Here is a 19,511-nt window from a genome sequence, read left to right on the forward strand (position 1 = left end):
ACAGCAGATGCTCAATAAATATTAGTGAGTTCCAGTTAAAGAGGTAGGCCTTTTTTTTTAATATATTTTTAAAGATTTTATTTGACGAAGATCACAAGTAGGCAGAAAGGCAGGCAGAGAGTCAGAGGAGGAGGGAGCAGGCTCCCCACTGAGCAGAAAACCCGATGCAGGGCTTGATCCCAGAACCCTGAGATCATGACCTGAGCCAAAGGCAGAGGCTTAACCCACTGAGCTACCCAGGTGCCCCAAGAAGTAGGCCTCTATAAACAGACATGGAAAGATGTCCAAGATAAACTGTCAAGTGGAAAAGAGCTAGTTGCAAGAGTATGCATAGGATAATTCCATTCTGTAAGATATTTTAAATGTGCTTGCCGCTGACTGCCTGCTTCTTCCCAGTAAAATACAAGCTCCTTGAGAGTAGGGGCTTCTGTTCACTGTTGTATCCCATTTCCATAATAGGCATTCAATTAAGAATTTGCTGACTGGATGAATAAAATTAGGAAGGATAAGCAAAAAGAAATTTTTAACAGTAGTCACCTCCAAAAAAATGGTATGGGGGTGGAAGGGCTGGTGGGCCCTGGGAGAAATAGTTCATTGATTCTTAGAAAAGTACCATTTAAATTTTTTACAGTGAGTTTGTACATCAACCAATAAGAATGGAGTTCTTAGAAGATAGTGTTTTTGTTTGCAGGGTGCATCTTAAGACCTATGGGTGTCCCCCTCTAAGGAACAATGAGGGAGCAAGGGATGATCTCCCTACTATCTGATAAGTTAATGAATCAGAAAGTAACTTATAAAAGAAGGAAAGCATGGAGCTCTCCTTTTCTTCTTGGCCTTCTATTGATCTTTCCAAAGTTAACCTTACAATCTCCAAGCCAGATCCTCTGTCCTAATCCATTAGGACCCCTTTCCTTTACTTAAACATCAACCATACTTCCCCACAATGGCATCTCTGCCCAGATCATCCTCTCTCCCTGAGAGACCTTTTCCTTCATCTTCTCACTCCCAAACCTGTCCACAAAGGACTGTTTTTTGATTCCCAGCATCTCTGGCCCCTCCCTCTTGGACACTGCTAGAGACTAGATTTGATATCATCCACTGGCACTTACTCTACAATGTCTGCTATCTCCCCTCCCAGGTTGAGATGAGGTCTATAAGGATTGAGTCTTCAGTTTTGCAACCCCTTCTTTCTTCCATGCATGCTCTCTCTCTCCCTCCCATGCATGCATGAAGTCCTATACTATATTTAAAAAAGAAAAAAAGACTGCCACATTAAGGAGCTATGTGTTGTGATTTTGTTCCATTTGCCCAAAAGTTTCTCACACCAGAAAGAAGTCACCAGCCCTGTCATTCTCCCTGAAATGTCAATACTAGGGATATCTTTCTTCGGCTTCCTCAGTATATTCTTGTTACATGCTTCTGAAAGTTCTAAATGGATTTAAAATGCTCTAGTTCTTCATGTACTAACTAGTCAGAACTGATTTTTGTTCCTAATTAACACCACTGATGAAATGAGAAATCCTAATAGCAGAAGAAGGTGAGACAGAAGGGCTTACCACACTCACAGTAAAACCACAGGATGACTGCCTCACATGCACCTCACACACAGAAGCTCTCATAATGCACGCACATGCATGAGTGGGGGGAGTTACTAGCAATGATTTCCATATCATTTTGAAATACTCATTTTAAAATGCAAGTATCTTGCCATTAAATACTCCCTTGCTGATAGATCTTGGGGTGCTTAAAAAAGGATTTTACGATTTCATAGAATTATGTACTTAAAATCACAGAGCATTACTTTAAGTCCCAAAGCTCTTGACCCATCTCTGAAATCTAACAGTACAGCAGCTGCTGCTGCTAGTCCTCAGCCAGGCTGTTTTATCGCCCACATGTCACCTTGACTCTCTCCCTCACTTCATCCAGATCTGTGATCCAAGTCACCAGCTCTGAGAGGCCCAGTCTGTTCAGCCTACCTAAAACCACACACACACACACACACACACACACACACACACACACACACCCGTCTCTCTCCATTCCTTCTCTTGCTTTATTTTTTCTCCATAGGAAAACACACACCTATTATACAGTATATTTCCTCGTATATTGTCCAGTTCCCCGCACCAGACAGTCAGCTTTAGGAGAACAGGGACTTTATCTTTGGATATACACCCAGGGCCTAGAACAATGTGCAGTAGGTGCTTGAGGGATGTTGTATAAACCAATTACAGTAATAGCATTGTTGTGTAGTTTTCGTTCCTTACTAAATACATATGCATCCTCCTCCAAAATTTGAGCTGCTCAGAAACAGAGCTCTTGTCTCTTTCCCGGTCATCATCAACAGTGCCCAGCAGATAGTAATTTATCAAATGAACTGAAGATGAAATCTAAAGTATAGTTCTCTGTATGACACTTTCCATTTCTACTAGATTTCCATTTATAATGTGCCCTCGAGTTAATTTTTCTTAGCTCACCTTAATCTGCCAGTCCCCAAAGTAGTGCCAGTTTATGGACCTAATTTGAGTAGACTTTGTTACAGTCATAGAGTGGTTAGGGTCAGATTTCAGACTCCTTTGTAACCGCATCTTGCAGTATGAAATTCAGAGGTAGAAGAGAAGCCTAGGGAAAAGGATGGAGATCTATAGCAAGTTGAAGAAGAAGAAAGCAACCGTTCACTCTTTATGGCATGAACCGAGGAGATACACTTGCTCTGGATAACCTAAAAAGTATAGGGGAAAGGAGGGCTTAAAAACTCCGCTTTAGGGGCGCCTGGGTGGCTCAGTGGGTTAAGCCTCTGCCTTCAGCTCAGGTCATGGTCTCAGGGTCTCTGGGATCGAGCCCCGTGTCGGGCTCTCTGCTTGGCAGGGAGCCTGCTTCCTCCCCTCTCTGGCTGCTGCTCTGCCTACTTGTAATCTCTCTCTCTCTATCTGTAAAAAAGAAAAAAAAAATTTAAAAAAAAAAAAAAAAAAAAAAAAAAAAAACCTCCGCTTTATTAATTTCATAAGTCATTCAGTAAGAGCCTGCTGTGTGATCTTAGTACAATTAACATATTCTGTATTATTTCAGTCTTTCGAAAGATTTGCCTTATGACCAGTATGCAGACAATTATTAAAAAAATATGTTGTCTAGATGAATGGATAAAGAAGATGTGATATATATATACAGATGTATATATCTATATATAATGGAATACTATGCAGCCATCAAAAGAAATGAAATCTTGCCATTTGCGACAACGTGGATGGAACTAGAGGGTATTATACTTAGCAAAATAAGTCAATCAGAGAAAGACAATTATCATATGATCTCCCTCATTTGAGGAAGTTGAGAGGCAACATGGGGGGGTTGGGGGAAGGAAAAGAATAATGAAACAAGGTGGGATTAGGAGGGAGACAAACTATAAGAAACTCTGAATCTCACAAAAGAAACTGAGGGTTGCTGGGGGGTGGGGGGTAGGGAGAGGGTGTGGGGTTATGGACATTGGGGAAGGTATGTGCTATGGTGACTGCTGTGAAGTGTAAACCTGGCGATTCACAGACCTGTACCCCTGGGGCTAATAATACATTATATGTTAATTAAAAATCAATTAATTAATTAATTTAAAAAGTGAAAAGAAAAAAATATGTTATCTATATATCCACTTGGTCACGTTAATTAAAATTTTCATTTAAATCAGCTTGTTCTACTACAGAGATTGATACATCTAAAATCTCCTATTATGTGTAGAATTGCTTATTCTTATTTCTGTCAAATTTTTTGCTTTATATTAAATCTAAGTTATAGAGGATAAAAAACTTAGTTACTAATTTTATAGCCAACGTGTTAAAATTATAAAGTCTATTGTGGAGCATAACAAATGACATGGAGGACATTGGGAGATGGAGAGGAGAAGGAAGTTGAGGGAAATTGGAAGGGGAGGTGAACCATAAGAGACTATGGACTCTGAAAAACAACCTGAGGGTTTTAAAGGAGCGGGGGTGGGAGGTTGGGGGAACCAGGTGGTGGGTAATAGGGAGTGCACGTATTGCATGGAGCATTGGGTATTGTGCAAAAACAATGAATACTGTTACACTGAAAAAATAAATTTTTTAAAAGTTTAAAAAAATACAAAAAAAATTATAAAGTCTAATATTTTTATTATAAAATATAACCACTTTATCTTTTATACTGATTTGGCCTTAAATCTATTTCATCTAATTACAATAAAGCTATGCTAGCTTTTCCTTTGGTTAAAAATACATAAATAAAAATTTAAAAATTAAATTAAAGATCTACTTTTTTCCACTTGTAGATAAATACCAAAAGAACAGAAGCCAGAGGCTCAAACAGATACTTGTACACCAATATCCATAGCAGCATTATCCACAATAGCCAAAAGGTAAAAACAACCCATACGTCTATTGATGGAAAAAGGGATACACAAAATATGGTATACAAATTCCATGGAATATCAGTCTTAAAAAGGAATGAAATTCAGGACACCTGAGTGGCTCAGTTGGTTAACTGCCTTCAGCTCCAACGATGATCCCGGAGTTCCCAGATGGAGACCCACATTGAACAACCTGCTCAGCAGGGAGTCAGCTTCTCCCTCAGCCCCTCACCTGACTCAAGCTCTTTCTTGCGCAGTCATTCACACTCTTTCTCTCTCAAATAAATAAAATCTTTTAAAAAAAGAATGAAATTATCATACATGATGCAACATGGATAAACTTTGAACACATTATGCTAAGTGAAATAAGCCAGAAACAAAAGGAAAATATTGTTAATAATTCCACTTGTATGAGGTACCTAGTAAAGGCAAAGAAGAGAGGTTGCCAGGGTGGGGAAGAGGGGAAATGGGAAGGATATTTACTGGGTACAGGGTCCCAGACTGGGATGAAAACATTCCAGAGATGAACAGTGATGATAGTTACACAGCACTGTGAATGTGTTTAACATCACTGAACTGTACACTTAAAAATAGCTAAAATGATAAATGGTATATATTCCCACTAGGTAATATTACCTGACCAAGGCTTAATTTTTAATCATCATTCTGTAGCATATACATTGTCAGAACACTAGAAGTTCCATTTTCTTAAAAAAACTTTATTTTCCCTTTAAAAATCTTACTTTTTAGAAATGTCCCTGTTTGTAACCTAGAGTTTCCAAAGTTTTTTCTCAATGATCACCTCAATCTGTCCTCTCAACAATCCAAGGAATTATGTTAATGGAATTTTTATTAAATATCTGAGCACTTGAGAGAAATGTTTTTCCCAATTTACTCACCCTCTTACCTTGTCTTCCAACTTTACACATATTTCATCAAAATGAAGAGATGGAAATCTTTATACTTAATATGAAGCCATGCAGGTTTTCTAACCAGAATAAATAGCACCATACTTCTCAAATCAGGTAAGTCTAGCTCTACTGCCAAGACAGCTAAGAGAGCCAATAAATTACCATTTTGGGTCAACAGATAAACGACCTATAACAACCAGGATGCCTGAGCCAACATTTTCATTCAACAAGGGCAAATACTTTGCCAGCCACTTTGTGTTCACACAAAGATGAACAAAATGTGATTGCTACTCATGAGACACTTCTGTGCTGGAAAGAGTCAGACGTGCAGATGAGAGGATTCTACAATAAAAGGTGGAAAACAGGCTCTGCTATTGAGAATGGAACCACCAAGCAGATTTAGCCCCTTGTGTCAATTCAATCTAATTACAATGAAATGAACTAATTAAGATTTCATCAATTCCCTGAAATTTAGCTATTACAAGAGTTTCAGGAGTTTTTTGTTTGCTTGCTTTTAATGCCAAGAAAGGAAGGTTGAGCTGACTAAAACATCAAATCAAGCCTTGGTATCAGCCTGAACAGCAGAGAAGTAACTCTGGCATAAAATTATGATTTTGACACATATAACAAAAAAGAAAACCAGAACAAAGTATTCCCAGATTTTGTAAATACTTTCTTGAGCAATCCACCTGTTGTGAGCAGACTAGAGGCCAATTTGAACCTACTGAAGAAACATCTCTTTGAGAGGGTCCTTGAGTGTATGTTATGTACTAAAGCATGACAATTGCAGAGGTATAAATCATGCAATGTCATACTTATTACTTAACTGCTTTAAACTTTAGCTTCCGGAGCAACTTAAGCACCATCGATAGATGAATGTATAAAGATGTGTGTGTATATGTGTGTATGTATATATATAATATGTTATATATTATATATAATAATAATCAGCCATAAAAAAAATGAAATCTTGCCATTTCCAACAACATGGATAGACCTAGATGTTGTTATGATAAGCAAAATAAGTCAGACAGAGAAGGACAAATACTGTATGATTTCACGATGGAAATGTAGAATCTAAAAAAAAAAGTGAAGAGGCAAAACAAAACACAAACAGACTCATAAATACAAACTGGTGGCTGCTGGGGGTGGAGGAATATGCACAAAATAGGTGAAGGTGATTAAGAGGTACAAACTTCCAGTTATAAAATAAGTAAGTCAGGGAACCTGGGTGGCTCAGTGGGTTAAGGCCTCTGCCTTCTGCTCAGGTCATGGTCCAGAGTCCTGGGATCGAGCCCCGCATCAGGCCCTCTGCTCAGTGGGTAGCCTGCTTCCTCCTCTCTCTCTGCCTGCTTCTCTGCCTATTTGTGATCTCCGTCAGTCAAGCAAATAAATATTAAAAATCACAAAAAAAAAAAATAAAGTAAGTAAGTAAGTCATGAAAATGTACAGTACAGGATAGGGAATACAGTCAATAATATTGTAATAACTTTGTATGGTGATAGATGATGACAAGAGTTACTGTGGTGATTACTTCTTTGTGTATACAAATGTTAAATCTCTGTTATATATCTAAAACTAATATAATATCATTTAGAATGTCAACTACACTTCAATAAAAAAATAAAATAAATGTTAGCTTCCTGGTGGTAAAATTGGGAAAATTAAAACATGCTTCTGAAGCTATTTGTGAAGATTTAATGAGATATTCACTAAATAAATATTAAATTCAAAAAAGAACAAGTGTATGTGTAAGTTACATATGCAGTGATATAACAAGAAAAATACATAACCCAAAGCCTGTAATACAATTATTGCCCAGCAAAGGTTAATGTCCTCCCTGCTCTCTCCAGAATCTTCTCCAATGGCTACCACATTTCTTTCATCAGAAGAGAAGGAAGACCTCTGAGTTCTGAGCTATTCCACCTCTCCAGTTCTTTCCGTCCTGATACAACCATCTGCCTTCTCCTTTCTCTCTGAGACAGTAGTTCCCAGCAATATTCTTTCTATACACCATAAAACAGCACAAGAAACAGACAGCTTTAAAGGATGAAATCAATCAGGAAAAACTGCAGTTTTAGTATTTCCTTCCTGCACCCCAGAGGATTATTTAAGAACCAGGACAAGTTTCAGCCAGTGACAGAAGTATACTAAAAATGTTCCTGCCCAACACACCCTCTTCTCTTCAGTGCCTGAAACCTACTCACTTTCCATTCAGAAACAGTTTCACCAAACCTTGAAATCATACATACCTTTCTGGTCCTCAATATCTAGAAACAAAGTAGAATTTTCCAACCTCTCCTGGTTTCATGTACTATCTGGCACTTTCTGTGGTGTGTTTGGTTAAAGTTCACCAAGAGAAGGTAACCCAACTCCTCCCCCAATCCCCAACAATTACTTCCTCTTGGTTAGCCTTTTGTGTAAGAAAGTAGGTTTCCTTACATTGGCCAACATAAACGATTGACCCATCGCTGGGGTACCATTTCCTATGTGGGACTTTCCATCCTTAATGAAAAGACTAACAGTTGAGTTAGTTATTACTCAACTAACTCACAAAAAGAACAAAAAGAAAATCAGAAAATGCAAAAACACATTTCTTTAGAAGTTAAGTTCTGGATAAGGATGTAGATTTAGGAACAGAAGAGTTTCCTGCTCGCTGTTTACATTTCAGGAATTAAAAGTAAATTAAAAATAATATAAACATATCACTACACTAAAATTAAGCAGGTATAATTTCAAAAATAAAAAAACATAGCTAAATTCCTGGGTCCTAAAAGTCACCTCTGGGTACCTGCTCCCCCTAACAATTTGGATTATCCCATAAGGGCTCTCCTGCATACCCCTTAGAATCCCAACATTCAAACACAAAGCAGAACAGCGGGATCCAGAAAGTTTTTTGTTATTCAAGCCACGGCACCTAAACCAGGTGATTTGCATTTAACTTGTCCTTTTAAATTCCTTCTGAACCATGTGTTCCAGAATTAGACAACTGAGCTCTAAACCAAATAGCCTAACTCCAAGCCAGACAATTGGTATCCCTAGTTATAAAAGTCATTCTAACAGTTCATTTCCAAATGATGAATGCTCCATACCCAAAAATGAATCCTGACACTGACATTGGCACCAGTGAGAGAAACCCTTCCCTAAATGATATTGCTTGCTATCAAGAAAGCACAGTGTCTTGGGGCGCCTGGGTGGCTCAGTGGGTTAAAGCCTCTGCCTTCGGCTCAGGTCATGATCTCGGGGTCCTGGGATCAAGCCCCGCATCGGGCTCTCTGCTCGGCAGGGAGCCTGCTTCCCCCTCTCCCTCTGCCTGCCTCTCTGCCTACTTGTGATCTCTCTCTCTCTCTCTCTCTCTGTCAAATAAATAAATAAAATCTTAAAAAAAAAAAAAAAGAGCACATCTGTATCTTTGGGGTAAATACCCAGCAGTGCAATTGCAGGGTCATAGGGAAGCTCTATTCTTAATTTCTTGAGGAATCTCCACACTGTTCTCCAAAGTGGCTGCACTAACTTGCATTCCCACCAACAGTGTAAGAGGGTTCCCCTTTCTCCACAACCTCTCCAACACACGTTGTTTCCTGTCTTGCTAATTTTGGCCATTCTAACTGGTGTTAGGTGGTATCTCAATGTTGTTTTAATTTGAATCTCCCTGATGGCTAGTGATGATGAACATTTTTTCATGTGTCTGATAGCCCTTCAACAGACGAATGGATAAGGAAGACGTGGTACATATACACAATGGAGTATTATGCCTCCATCAGAAAGGATGAATACCCAACTTTTGTAGCAACATGGATGGGACTGGAAGAGATTATGCTGAGCAAAATAAGAAGCAGAGAGAGTCAAGTATCATATGGTCTCACTTATTTGTGGAGCATAACAAAGAACATGGAGGACATGGGGAGATGGAGAGGAGAAGGGAGTTGAGGGAAAGTGGAAGGGAAGATGAACCATGAGAGACTATGGACTCTGAAAAACAACCAGAGGGTTTTGAAGGGGCGGGGTGTGGGAGGTTGAGGAACCAGGTGATGGGTAATAGGGAGGGCACATACTGCATGGAGCACTGGGTGTGGTGCAAAAATAATGAATACTGTTATGCTGAAAATAAACAAATATATATATATATATGCACAGTGTCTTCTTTGCATACAACAAGTGCCCAGGAAATATTTTGGGCTCCATTTTTTCATAGATTGGCATCATAAGAAGTCCTTATAACAATAGTAGGTGTCTACCAGAAAGGAGTAGATCTGTGTCAGTGTCAGGGTGCCAATGGTTCTTCCTGTCTCAGACCCTTCAAGACAGAGGAGGGGCCAAATACTCACAATCTTCTAACATTCACTCCAACCCCACTTTCTCAACAGACTGTCATCCCAATAGAAGGAAGGGCCAGGGCCACAAGGTTTTAAAGAATCTCTTACCTTTATCTCTTCACCCTGTAGGCTATCCTGTGCATCAATAGGTATGAAAACTCCCTACCCTTTACATGTCATTTGGAAAGGGCAGGGTCCAAGACCAAAGGAGTTCAGGCTCCTAATCAGGACTATCTCTAGAATATTTCATACGTTCATCACCATTTTCCAAGCCCCAGTTCTGCACTAATTCCTCTCCAAGGCGTTTGGATCAAGATAAAGACCCGGTCCCTGCCCTAGCAAGAACTTTTCTAGTGGAAGGGAAATGAGTTGTCAGTAAGTCATTGTGGTACAGTATGGTAAAAACTCTAACAGAGGTATCCCTGACCAAATATGCCTTGGAACTATTAGAGAAGGCATACTTATTTCTATGTGGTTGTGGAGGTATCACAGGAAAACCTCAGGATTTGAAGCTGAATCCTAAGAGATGAATAGAAGATGAATAAGCAGGATCTGGTTATTTCCACAAGCTAACAGTCCATGAGAATAAATATTACTGAGAGTTTTTATCTTCTCTCAGCTACTACCCCATCCCACCTATGAGAATGGCAGCCCTCCACTACCACCTGAGTTTCCATTCCAAATGGCAGGGGTGAGTCAAAAACCCACATCCTACAGCATTTGTGAATGTGGAAGGCAAAAGGGAGTTCATTGTCACTTCAGTACATCAGTAAAGGTACTTACTAGGTCAGAGCAGATCAAAGGCCAGGCAAGGGTTAGACAGGAATTGAGTTCTGAATGCATCAAGTGCTGCCTTGGACACCCCACCTCTGAGGAAAGCATGCATTCTTTCCTAAGGTGCTACAGCTGTGCTGTACAGTAGATTGTAAGAAAATCCACCCTACTATGAAGCTGGAAGACTGCACTGGGATGTGATACAGGAGGCGAAAGCACAAGACGGCACGAGGGAGGCAAAACTGTCTCAGGTGGCTCCAGAGTTACCCAGCCCTCCAGAGGTACCCCATATCTAATGAAGAGTAACAGATACTATTAAAGGCTTTCTCTGAGTACATGTTAATTCCAAATGAATAATTACAAAGTGTGCATCACTCCAGTTCTGGACACATCCCCACCAATGCTGAGCCACCTCTAGGTAGAACATGGTCCAATCTCAAGTGCTGGGACCTACGGTGCCTGAGTGGATGATGAAGCTATGTCTGGCGCATTCTCACATTCTTACGCATCCTTGGGTAAGGAAGAGGTTTCAGATTTTCCCTTACTGGTAAGCTAGTGTTTCATCTTGTATCCAGTCTGTCAAGGGGAAGGGACATAAATATCTTCCCAGAAAAGGAAGCGAGACATAGGGTTAAGTCATGCCAGAGACAGAGAGAAAAGGGAAACAATGGATACAGACACCAGAATCCTGGTTTTTCTTAGCTTGGGTCCTAAGCTTCAGAGGGTGGTGACAATAGAAGCACCCAGAAAAATGTGGAGGCACCCAGGTTGGTGGCCTGTTTCCTCCAACTCTAAAGGGTGTCCTTGTCCACCACAGCATCAAATTCAGGAAGGCTGGAAGCAATGGTAAGCAATGGAGGAAGAGGGTGACTCCAGACACTTGAGGCTGTGTTCCTGCCTCCTTGTGATTGACAAAAAGCAAGGACCAGGTCAAGATGAAGAGATCTCCTTGAGCAAAGGGAAACCAGAAGACCCAGCATGGACACAAGGCTCCTACCCATCACCAAGCCAAATGAGTCCTCCATTTACCCAGATGCCTCCCATCTTGGAGAGGAACAGAGAGAGGAGAAGGACACCCAAAGACCCTAAAGACTAAATAACCAAAAGGAGCTTATTTGAACTTAAAAAGACTGTGATACATAAGTTAGCTAGTTCAAGGTTTGTTTGGGGGGATTTTTAAATTTTTTTATTATTTTTAGAGAGAGCAATGCACATGTGAGAGAGAGCAGGGGGAGGGTCAGAGAAAGACTCTCAAGCAGACTCCACACTGAATGTCTTGCCTGACATGGGACTCGATCTCATGACCCTGAGATCATGACCTGACCCAAAATAAAGAGCCAGATGTTTAACTGACTTAGCCACCCAGGTGCCCCTAGCTCAGGGTTTGCCAGAGGTTATTCTTCCCTACTTAACGATCAGGCTGTGTGAGCTAGTGAGAAAAAAAAAATTCTTTATAAAAAGTTAAACAGTCAAATTTTTAAGGTATATGAGCAATAAACTAAGTAAACTGTGAACCTGTTACACTCAATTCCATCACTGAAATGGTGTAGCATATAAGATATAAGAAAATATAAGAAAGCATATCTATGTGTGCCTTCTTCTTGTCACCTAAAAGAGTTAAACTCACCAAGAATGCTATATTGGTTTGTTAAGACTGTAACAAAAAATGAATACAAACTAGGTGGCTTAAAACTGAATTTTTTTCCCCTCACAGTTCAGGATGATAGAAGTCTGGAATCAAGGTATTGCCAAGATTGGGTCCTTCTGGAGTTACTCATGGACAATCTGTTTTATGCCTGTCTTCTAGCGTCTTATAGCTGCTGACAATCCTTGATATTCCTTGGTTTATAGATGCATCCCTCCACACTCTCCATGTCAGATGGTGTTCTTTGTGTGTCTCTCTGTATCTTTGTGTCTTCAAATGGCTTTCTTATAAAGATACCAGGAACTGAATTTAGTGCCCACTTTAATCCAGTGTCTCCCTGCTGAGCAGAGAGCCTGATGCGGGGCTCAATCCCAGGACCCTGGGATCATGACCTGAGCTGAAGGCAGAGGCTTAACCCACTGAGCCACCCAGGCATGCCTCCAGTCTCATTTTAACTTAATTAATCACATCTGGAAATATGCTATTTATGTATAAGGCTACATTCTAAGATTCTGGGTGGACATGAATTTAGGGGGCACACCCAGGACAAATATAATAGGGAGTTTTAATAGGCAGCCAGTATTGAAATTACAGGATAGAGTCTAGGAAGATTTTAATTTACTGCAAAGAAAGAGGTCTCCACTCTTTGGAAGGACTGGACATTTTTTGCTTCTCTATACACATTACATGCATGTTGGGGCATTTTATACACACTGACCACGTGCCCTTCTCCACCTCCGTTTACATAGCTAAATCTTCTACATCTGCTATGTATCCTTCTAAAATTCATATGCTGACACCCCTACCTTCTCCCACCCCTCCCACCACACACACTTCTCCAGGTGATGGTATCAAGAGGTAAGGCCTCTGGAGAGAATTAGGATTAAATGAGATCAGGAGGATAAGGCCCTTACCGACAGGATTACTGACCTTAGACACACTCTCGAGCTTTCCTCCCCTCGGCTTTCTACCATATAAGGTATTAATGAGATGACAGAAGTCTGGAAGAGGGCCCTCACCAGAACTCAAACATGCTGGTGCCCAATCTCAGACCTCCAGCCTCCAGAACTGTTGAGAAATAAACCTGTGCTGTTGTTAAGTCACTCAGTCTATGGTAATTTATAACCGCAGCTCAAACACACTAAGGCAACATCTTTAAGGTTTTTACGTGCATATCATTTCCCCTGGGAACCCCGTTTGGAGACTAAGAAACATGGAACTGGAGGCTCCTGGGTGGCTCAGTGGGTTAAGCCTCTGCCTTCGGCTCAGGTCATGATCTCAGGGTCCTGGGATCGAGTCCTGCATCAGGCTCTCTGCTCAGTGGGGAGCCTGCTTCCCCCTCTCTGCCTCTCTGCCTACTTGTGATCTCTGTCTGTCAAATAAATAAATAAAATCTTAAAAAAAAAAAAAAAGAAAAGAAATCTGGAACTGCTCTGAGCTCCTGTAGGTTGCTGCACTTCTGCATCGTGGCATATTACCTGCTATAATCTCCACCTGTCCGGTTGTCTGGGCTTTCAGTACCTGAGGATGGCAACTCAGTGTCCCTCCCAGGGCCTAGCATAGGATATAAGAGAACACAACCCCTGTGGTGAGATCAGCCAGGCTCTGAGAAACAATGGGATGATCTTACAAGTCACTCAACCTCTTTGAGTCTCAGCTTCTTCATCTGAAACAATTTCAGACTAATAATGTCCAACATTCCATAAAAATAATGATGGGCAGGAATTCCTAATAGCTAAACACTACTTACTATGTTCTAAGGGCTTTACATAGAGAAACTCAGTTCTTTCTTAGAACAATCCTGTGATGTAAGCCTTTTTGCAAATAAGGAATCAGAAAAACAAATGTTAAGGAAATTTCATAAAGTTGCAGAGCTAGAAGGTGTCAGAACTGGAATTTGAACCTGGCAGTCTCATTCTAGAATCTATGTACCTAACCTATCTACTTTTTCTGCTTCTGTATGATGGCGCTTCCTTTCATTCTATATGGGAGCTGGTATTAATTTATTCACCCCCAAAGCCTAGATGTGTCTAATTCCTCACTGATATGCTAGAAATATAAATTCTAGCTCATTACAATTAGGTAAAGAAAGAGAATAGCATTCCAATACCTTAAAATTTAATTTTTAACATCAAAATCTAAAAGCATTGGTGTATTTCAATAGTCTTTTCTTCAAAGCCTTAGTAATATTAGGACTAATACTAACAACATTTACATGTGTAATTATCATTAATTGTAATAAGGTTAGTAATAACCACACTGTAATAGTCATTCAACAATTGGCGTATAGTTTGGCATCCAGGAAACTGACATGAAAATAGACGATTTTTTGACACTATTTAGACATAGGCTCTTTCTGGAGTTGCATGATTTGCATAATGAAAAGCACAGAATATTTTTTCCACTGGATATTTTTTCTTGCTTTGTTGAAGATTATTTGACCATAGAGTTGAGGGTCCATATCTGGGCTCTCTACTCTGTTCCACTGGTCTATGTGTCTGTTTTTATGCCAGTACCATGCTGTCTTGGTGATCACAGCTTTGTAGCAAAGCTTGAAATCAGGTAACATGATGCCACCAGTTTTGTTTTTGTTTTCCAACATTTCCTTAGCAATTCAGGGTCTCTTCTGATTCCATACAAATTTTACGATTATTTGTTCCAGCTCTTTGAAAAATACCGGTGGAATTTTGATCGGAACGGCATTAAAAGTATAGATTGCTCTAGGCAGTATAGACATTTTAGCAATGTTTATTCTTCCAATCCAAGAGCATGGAATGGCCTTCCATCTTTTTGTGTCTTCTTCAGTTTCTTTCATGAGTGTTCTGAAGTTCCTCGAGTCAGATCCTTTACCTCTTTGGTTAGGTTTAATCCCAGGTATCTTGTGGTTCTTGGTGCTATAGTAAATGGAATCAATTCTCTAATTTCCCTTTCTGTATTTTCACTGATCAAAAGCTTCAGCTCAGCAAAAGAAACAGTCAACAAAACAAAGAGGCAACCCATGGAATGAGAGAAGATATTTGCAAATGACAGTACAGACAAAAGGTTGATATCCAGGATCTATAAAGAACTCCTCAAACTCAACGCACACAAAACAGATAATCATATCAAAAAATGGGCAGAAGAACTGCTGGGTATTTACCCCAAAGATACAGATGTGGTGAAAAGAAGGGCCATTTGTACCCCAATGTTTATTGCAGCAATGGCTATGGTCGCCAAACTGTGGAAAGAACCAAGATGCCCTTCAACGGATGAATGGATAAGGAAGATGTGGTCCATATACACTATGGAGTATTATGCCTCCATCAGAAAGGACGAATACCCAACTTTTGTAGCAACATGGATGGGACTGGAAGAAATTATGCTGAGCAAAATAAGTCAAGCAGAGAGAGTCAAGTATCATATGGTCTCACTTATTTGTGGAGCATAACAAATAACATGGAGGACATGGGGAGATGGAGAGGAGAGGGAGTTGAGGGAAACTGGAAGGGGAGATGAACCATGAGAGACTATGGACTCTGAAAAACAACCAGAGGGTTATGAAGGGGCGGTGGGGGGGGTGGGAGGGGTGGGAGGTTGAGGAACCAGGTGGTGGGTAATAGGGAGGGCACGTACTGCATGGAGCACTGGGTGTGATGCCAAAACAATGAACACTGTTATGCTGTAAATAAACAAATAAAAATAAATTTTAAAAATGGGCAGAAGATATGAACAGACACTTCTCCAATGAAGACATACAAATGGCTATCAGACACATGAAAAAATGTTCATCATCACTAGTCATCAGGGAGATTCAAATTGAAACTACATTGAGATACCACCTGACACCAGTTAGAATGGCCAAAATTAGCAAGACAGGAAACAACGTGTGTTGGAGAGGATGGGGAGAAAGGGGAACCCTCTTACACTGTTGGTGGGAATGCAAGTTAGTGCAGCCACTTTGGAGAACAGTGTGGAGATTCCTCAAGAAATTAAAAATAGAGCTTCCCGGGGCGCCTGGGTGGCTCAGTGGTTTGGGCCGCTGCCTTCGGCTCAGGTCATGATCTCGGGGTCCTGGGATCGAGTCCCGCATCGGGCTCTCTGCTCGGCAGGGAGCCTGCTTCGCTCTCACTCTCTCTGCCTGCCTCTCTGCCTACTTGTGATCTCTCTCTGTCAAATAAATAAATAAAATCTTAAAAAAAAAAATAGAGCTTCCCTATGACCCTGCAATTGCACTACTGGGTATTTACCCCAAAGATACAGATGTAGTGAAAAGAAGGGCCATCTGTACCCCAATGTTTATAGCAGCAATGGCCACAGTCGCCAAACTGTGGAAAGAACCAAGATGGCCTTCAACGGACGAATGGATAAGGAAGATGTGGTCCATATACACTATGGAGTATTATGCCTCCATCAGAAAAGATGAATACCCAACTTTTGTAGCAACATGGACAGGACTGGAAGAGATTACGCTGAGTAAAATAAGTCAAGCAGAGAGCATCAATAATCATATGGTTTCACTTATTTGGGGAGCATAACAAATAACATGGAGGACATAGGGAAATGGAGAGGAGAAGGGAGTTGAGGGAAATTGGAGGGGGAGCTGAACCATGAGAGACTATGGACTCTGAAAAACAATCTGAGGGTTTTGAAGGGGTCGAGGGTGGGAGGTTGGGGAAGCCAGGTGGTGGGTATTAAGGAGGGCACATATTGCATGGAGCACTGGGTGTGGTACAAAAACAATGAATTCTGTTATGCTGAAAAGAAATTAAAAATAAAAATAAAAATAAAAAATAAATAAAAGGAAAGCACAGAATCAATCATCCTAAACTGTGTCGGAGACAAAGATTAATTATACATAGATTCTTATGTTTAAAAGTTGGAGTGTAGTAGAAGAAATGAAGCATGACAAATTATGCAATGATAAGTGCCCCTATAAAGGTAAAAAGGTAATTGTAATGGGAAAGAAAAAAGAGCAAGAAGAAAAAGGGCTCATGATCAGGGTAGACTTTGGGGAACAGAAAGCATTTGCACTGGGCCGTGAAGAGCTGGTATGACTTATGTATACAAAAAGGAGTGAAAGCCATTCAGGTAGTGAGAATTGCAGTAGCACCAACAGAGAAGTCAAAAACACAAGAGTATCTGCAAGGATCATCTAATGCTATGCATCAGTCTATCTTGCAAATGGGAGGATAAAAAAGGAGATAATAGAAAATAAGAGAGAAAAACATGTTAGAGGTAAATTATAGCCTCTGACAATTATCTTGGCAACTGATAACAATAACATAAATTAAGTCAACATCAATGGGAATGGAGAATAAAGTATAGATTCAAGAAGTATTCCCAAGATAGACACAAAAACATTTGGCAACAGAAAGGGAAAGGAGAGGGCAAAAGTCAAAGATGATGCCAAATTCTGAGCTCAGATGGCTGGAGGAATGTTGGAGACATTGAAAAAATTGGGGGCAGGGGAGAGGTAGCAAATTCTGGGTCATCTATGTGAGTTCCTTGCACCAGTCTCAGCTAGTACACCACCAAGCAGGAGGAGAGAATATCTCAAGTCCAATAGTCATTCTGTGACTCACGAGGTGTGACGGTAAAGTTATTTCTACTCTCATAGCAGTAAATAAAACCTACACATCATTAACCAGATCCTACTGAATGTTCAAGTAGGAGGTCTACAATGACTAAGTCTTAACTCAGAACCTCAAAAATCCAACCTTAAAGAAAGTTTTAAAGGTTTTATGTTCCCATCCTTCAACTATTATCTGGTTAAAATTGGAAAGCTCTATTTTCTCCTTTTGAGGTATAGTTGTGACATATTCATTTTCAAACTATCTTAGTTTCATCTGCGTTCAATATTTAGTGTGATAAATTCTCAACCTGTAAGTCAGTCAAGGAGGCACTCTAGAGTTCATTTGGATTTTTCCTTCTATCAATATTCTGAATAGTCTTTTCCTATTGCTAACAATCTTTAATCACTCCACCATCACTTGATGGTGTCACACTTCAGAAAACATTTAATTTTAACCCTGTTTCCATGAATCATTTTCACTGTGGTTTGTGGGAATCATTTGAATGCCCAGAACATTTGACATGTCACATCTGTCCATCAAGATTGCTTTGAGTAACCTTTGCAGTGCACACTTATCTAAGCTCCTAGATGTTCTTTCAAATTTAAAACAAACTGGTCACAACTGTTAAATTTTACAAATGTGGGGAGCAAATCGACTGAATATCCAAATGTAAGAATTTCACATAGGATTTAATCTAGCCACACCGTAAGTAGATACTTCTGCTAAGTAATGAATTGGGGTCTACCTCCTAGACCTTTTCATAGGTCATCATATTTGAAACCTGACATACATAAAACTGTAACTAAATACTGATGCCATTGGAGCAGAGCATTATAAAGAAAAATGTCCTAGGCTCCTCTTATATCTGACTAGGAAACATTTGGTCCAATTAGGGGAACACAGATGTAACTTCAAAGGGCCTCCAAAAAAGTGCAAATTCTCACTGATAAATCCTTATCTCCCCATGAATAAACTGTAAAGTCCCCAGACATTTAACAATTCTTTCATGCATTTCAACAAAGGTGAAACTGGGTTCTTGTTTTTTTTTTTTAATCCAAATTTGAACATGGAGACTTTCTTCTTCTCAATTATTGATACAAGCATGGCATATAAATGCGCACAACAAGTAGCAGCAAATCTGTTTGGATCTCCTGATTGTGTCAATTACTGTGATGCTAACCATGCCCATTCCATCCTGGAGTTTAAGTAAACAGGACCACCACTCTCTGCTCTTAGCCAAGGATTTATAGGGGCTGTGTGTCTGGCACTCAAGGAGATGTTGGCTTGCTCTCACCCACAATTACATATACAACATTGTCATATAATTTTCAAAGACTTCAAAGCTCACAAGCTTCTGTGAACTTGCTATCTGGGCATGTTTATCATGGCAAGGAATAAAGGGAGAAGTGCTATGCAGAAACTTCAAATTAAAAGCACTTCAAACATGCATTCTGTATGTCTATGTCTATAAAATCTCAAAATGTTCAGAAGAAAAGTGAAAAAGGCCTACCAGTCTACCACCCATACAGGGGTAAAACCAGGCTGGAGCAAATGTGGCTTAAATGTTGGTTTGGAAGGACTGTTCAACTTTTCCATGATTAAGATATTTTATCCTAATTGTTTCCTTTGCTAAATGAGTAGTGTTTAATTGGTAAGTAGGAACGAGTTCACTTCCTCCCCTCCCTCTTTTTTTGAAAGTGGCCAGATGTCTCATTTGGGGGAATTATCCTTGTGACATGGTACTGAGAATACAGAACAGGCCTGTGTGTCTAAAGAGGCTGCCTCATGTGAGTATCAGTATAGGGACTCTGAAGTCCAGCTTGCCTGTAGGTGAAGCCTGGCTCTGCCACCTTGTAGTTGAAAACCACTGGATAATTTCCCTATATGTCTCAGTTGTCCTATCTGTAAAATGGAGGTTGTAACAACAGAACCTACTTCATC

General features: G+C 40.1%; 1 protein-coding gene across 3 annotated transcripts in view; it reads right to left on the reverse strand.

Moving 5' to 3' along the window:
• The window catches only part of ATP8B4 (ATPase phospholipid transporting 8B4 (putative)), a 289,860-nt gene that overhangs the window by 264,134 nt on the left and 6,215 nt on the right, over positions 1-19,511 (reverse strand). Inside the window, exon 1 of one of the 3 annotated variants that reach the window (XM_046009960.1) lies at positions 7,536-7,576. The exons of 1 other annotated variant lie outside the window; for it this stretch is intronic. The gene's annotated coding sequence lies outside the window, so the exon portion shown is untranslated. Of the gene's footprint in view, positions 1-4,604; positions 4,669-7,535; positions 7,577-19,511 lie in introns of those variants that run through there. One more of the 3 variants, XM_046009964.1, reaches the window with a different exon arrangement.

The sequence above is a fragment of the Meles meles genome, chromosome 6, assembly GCF_922984935.1.
Source record: "Meles meles chromosome 6, mMelMel3.1 paternal haplotype, whole genome shotgun sequence".
NCBI lineage: Eukaryota > Metazoa > Chordata > Mammalia > Carnivora > Mustelidae > Meles > Meles meles.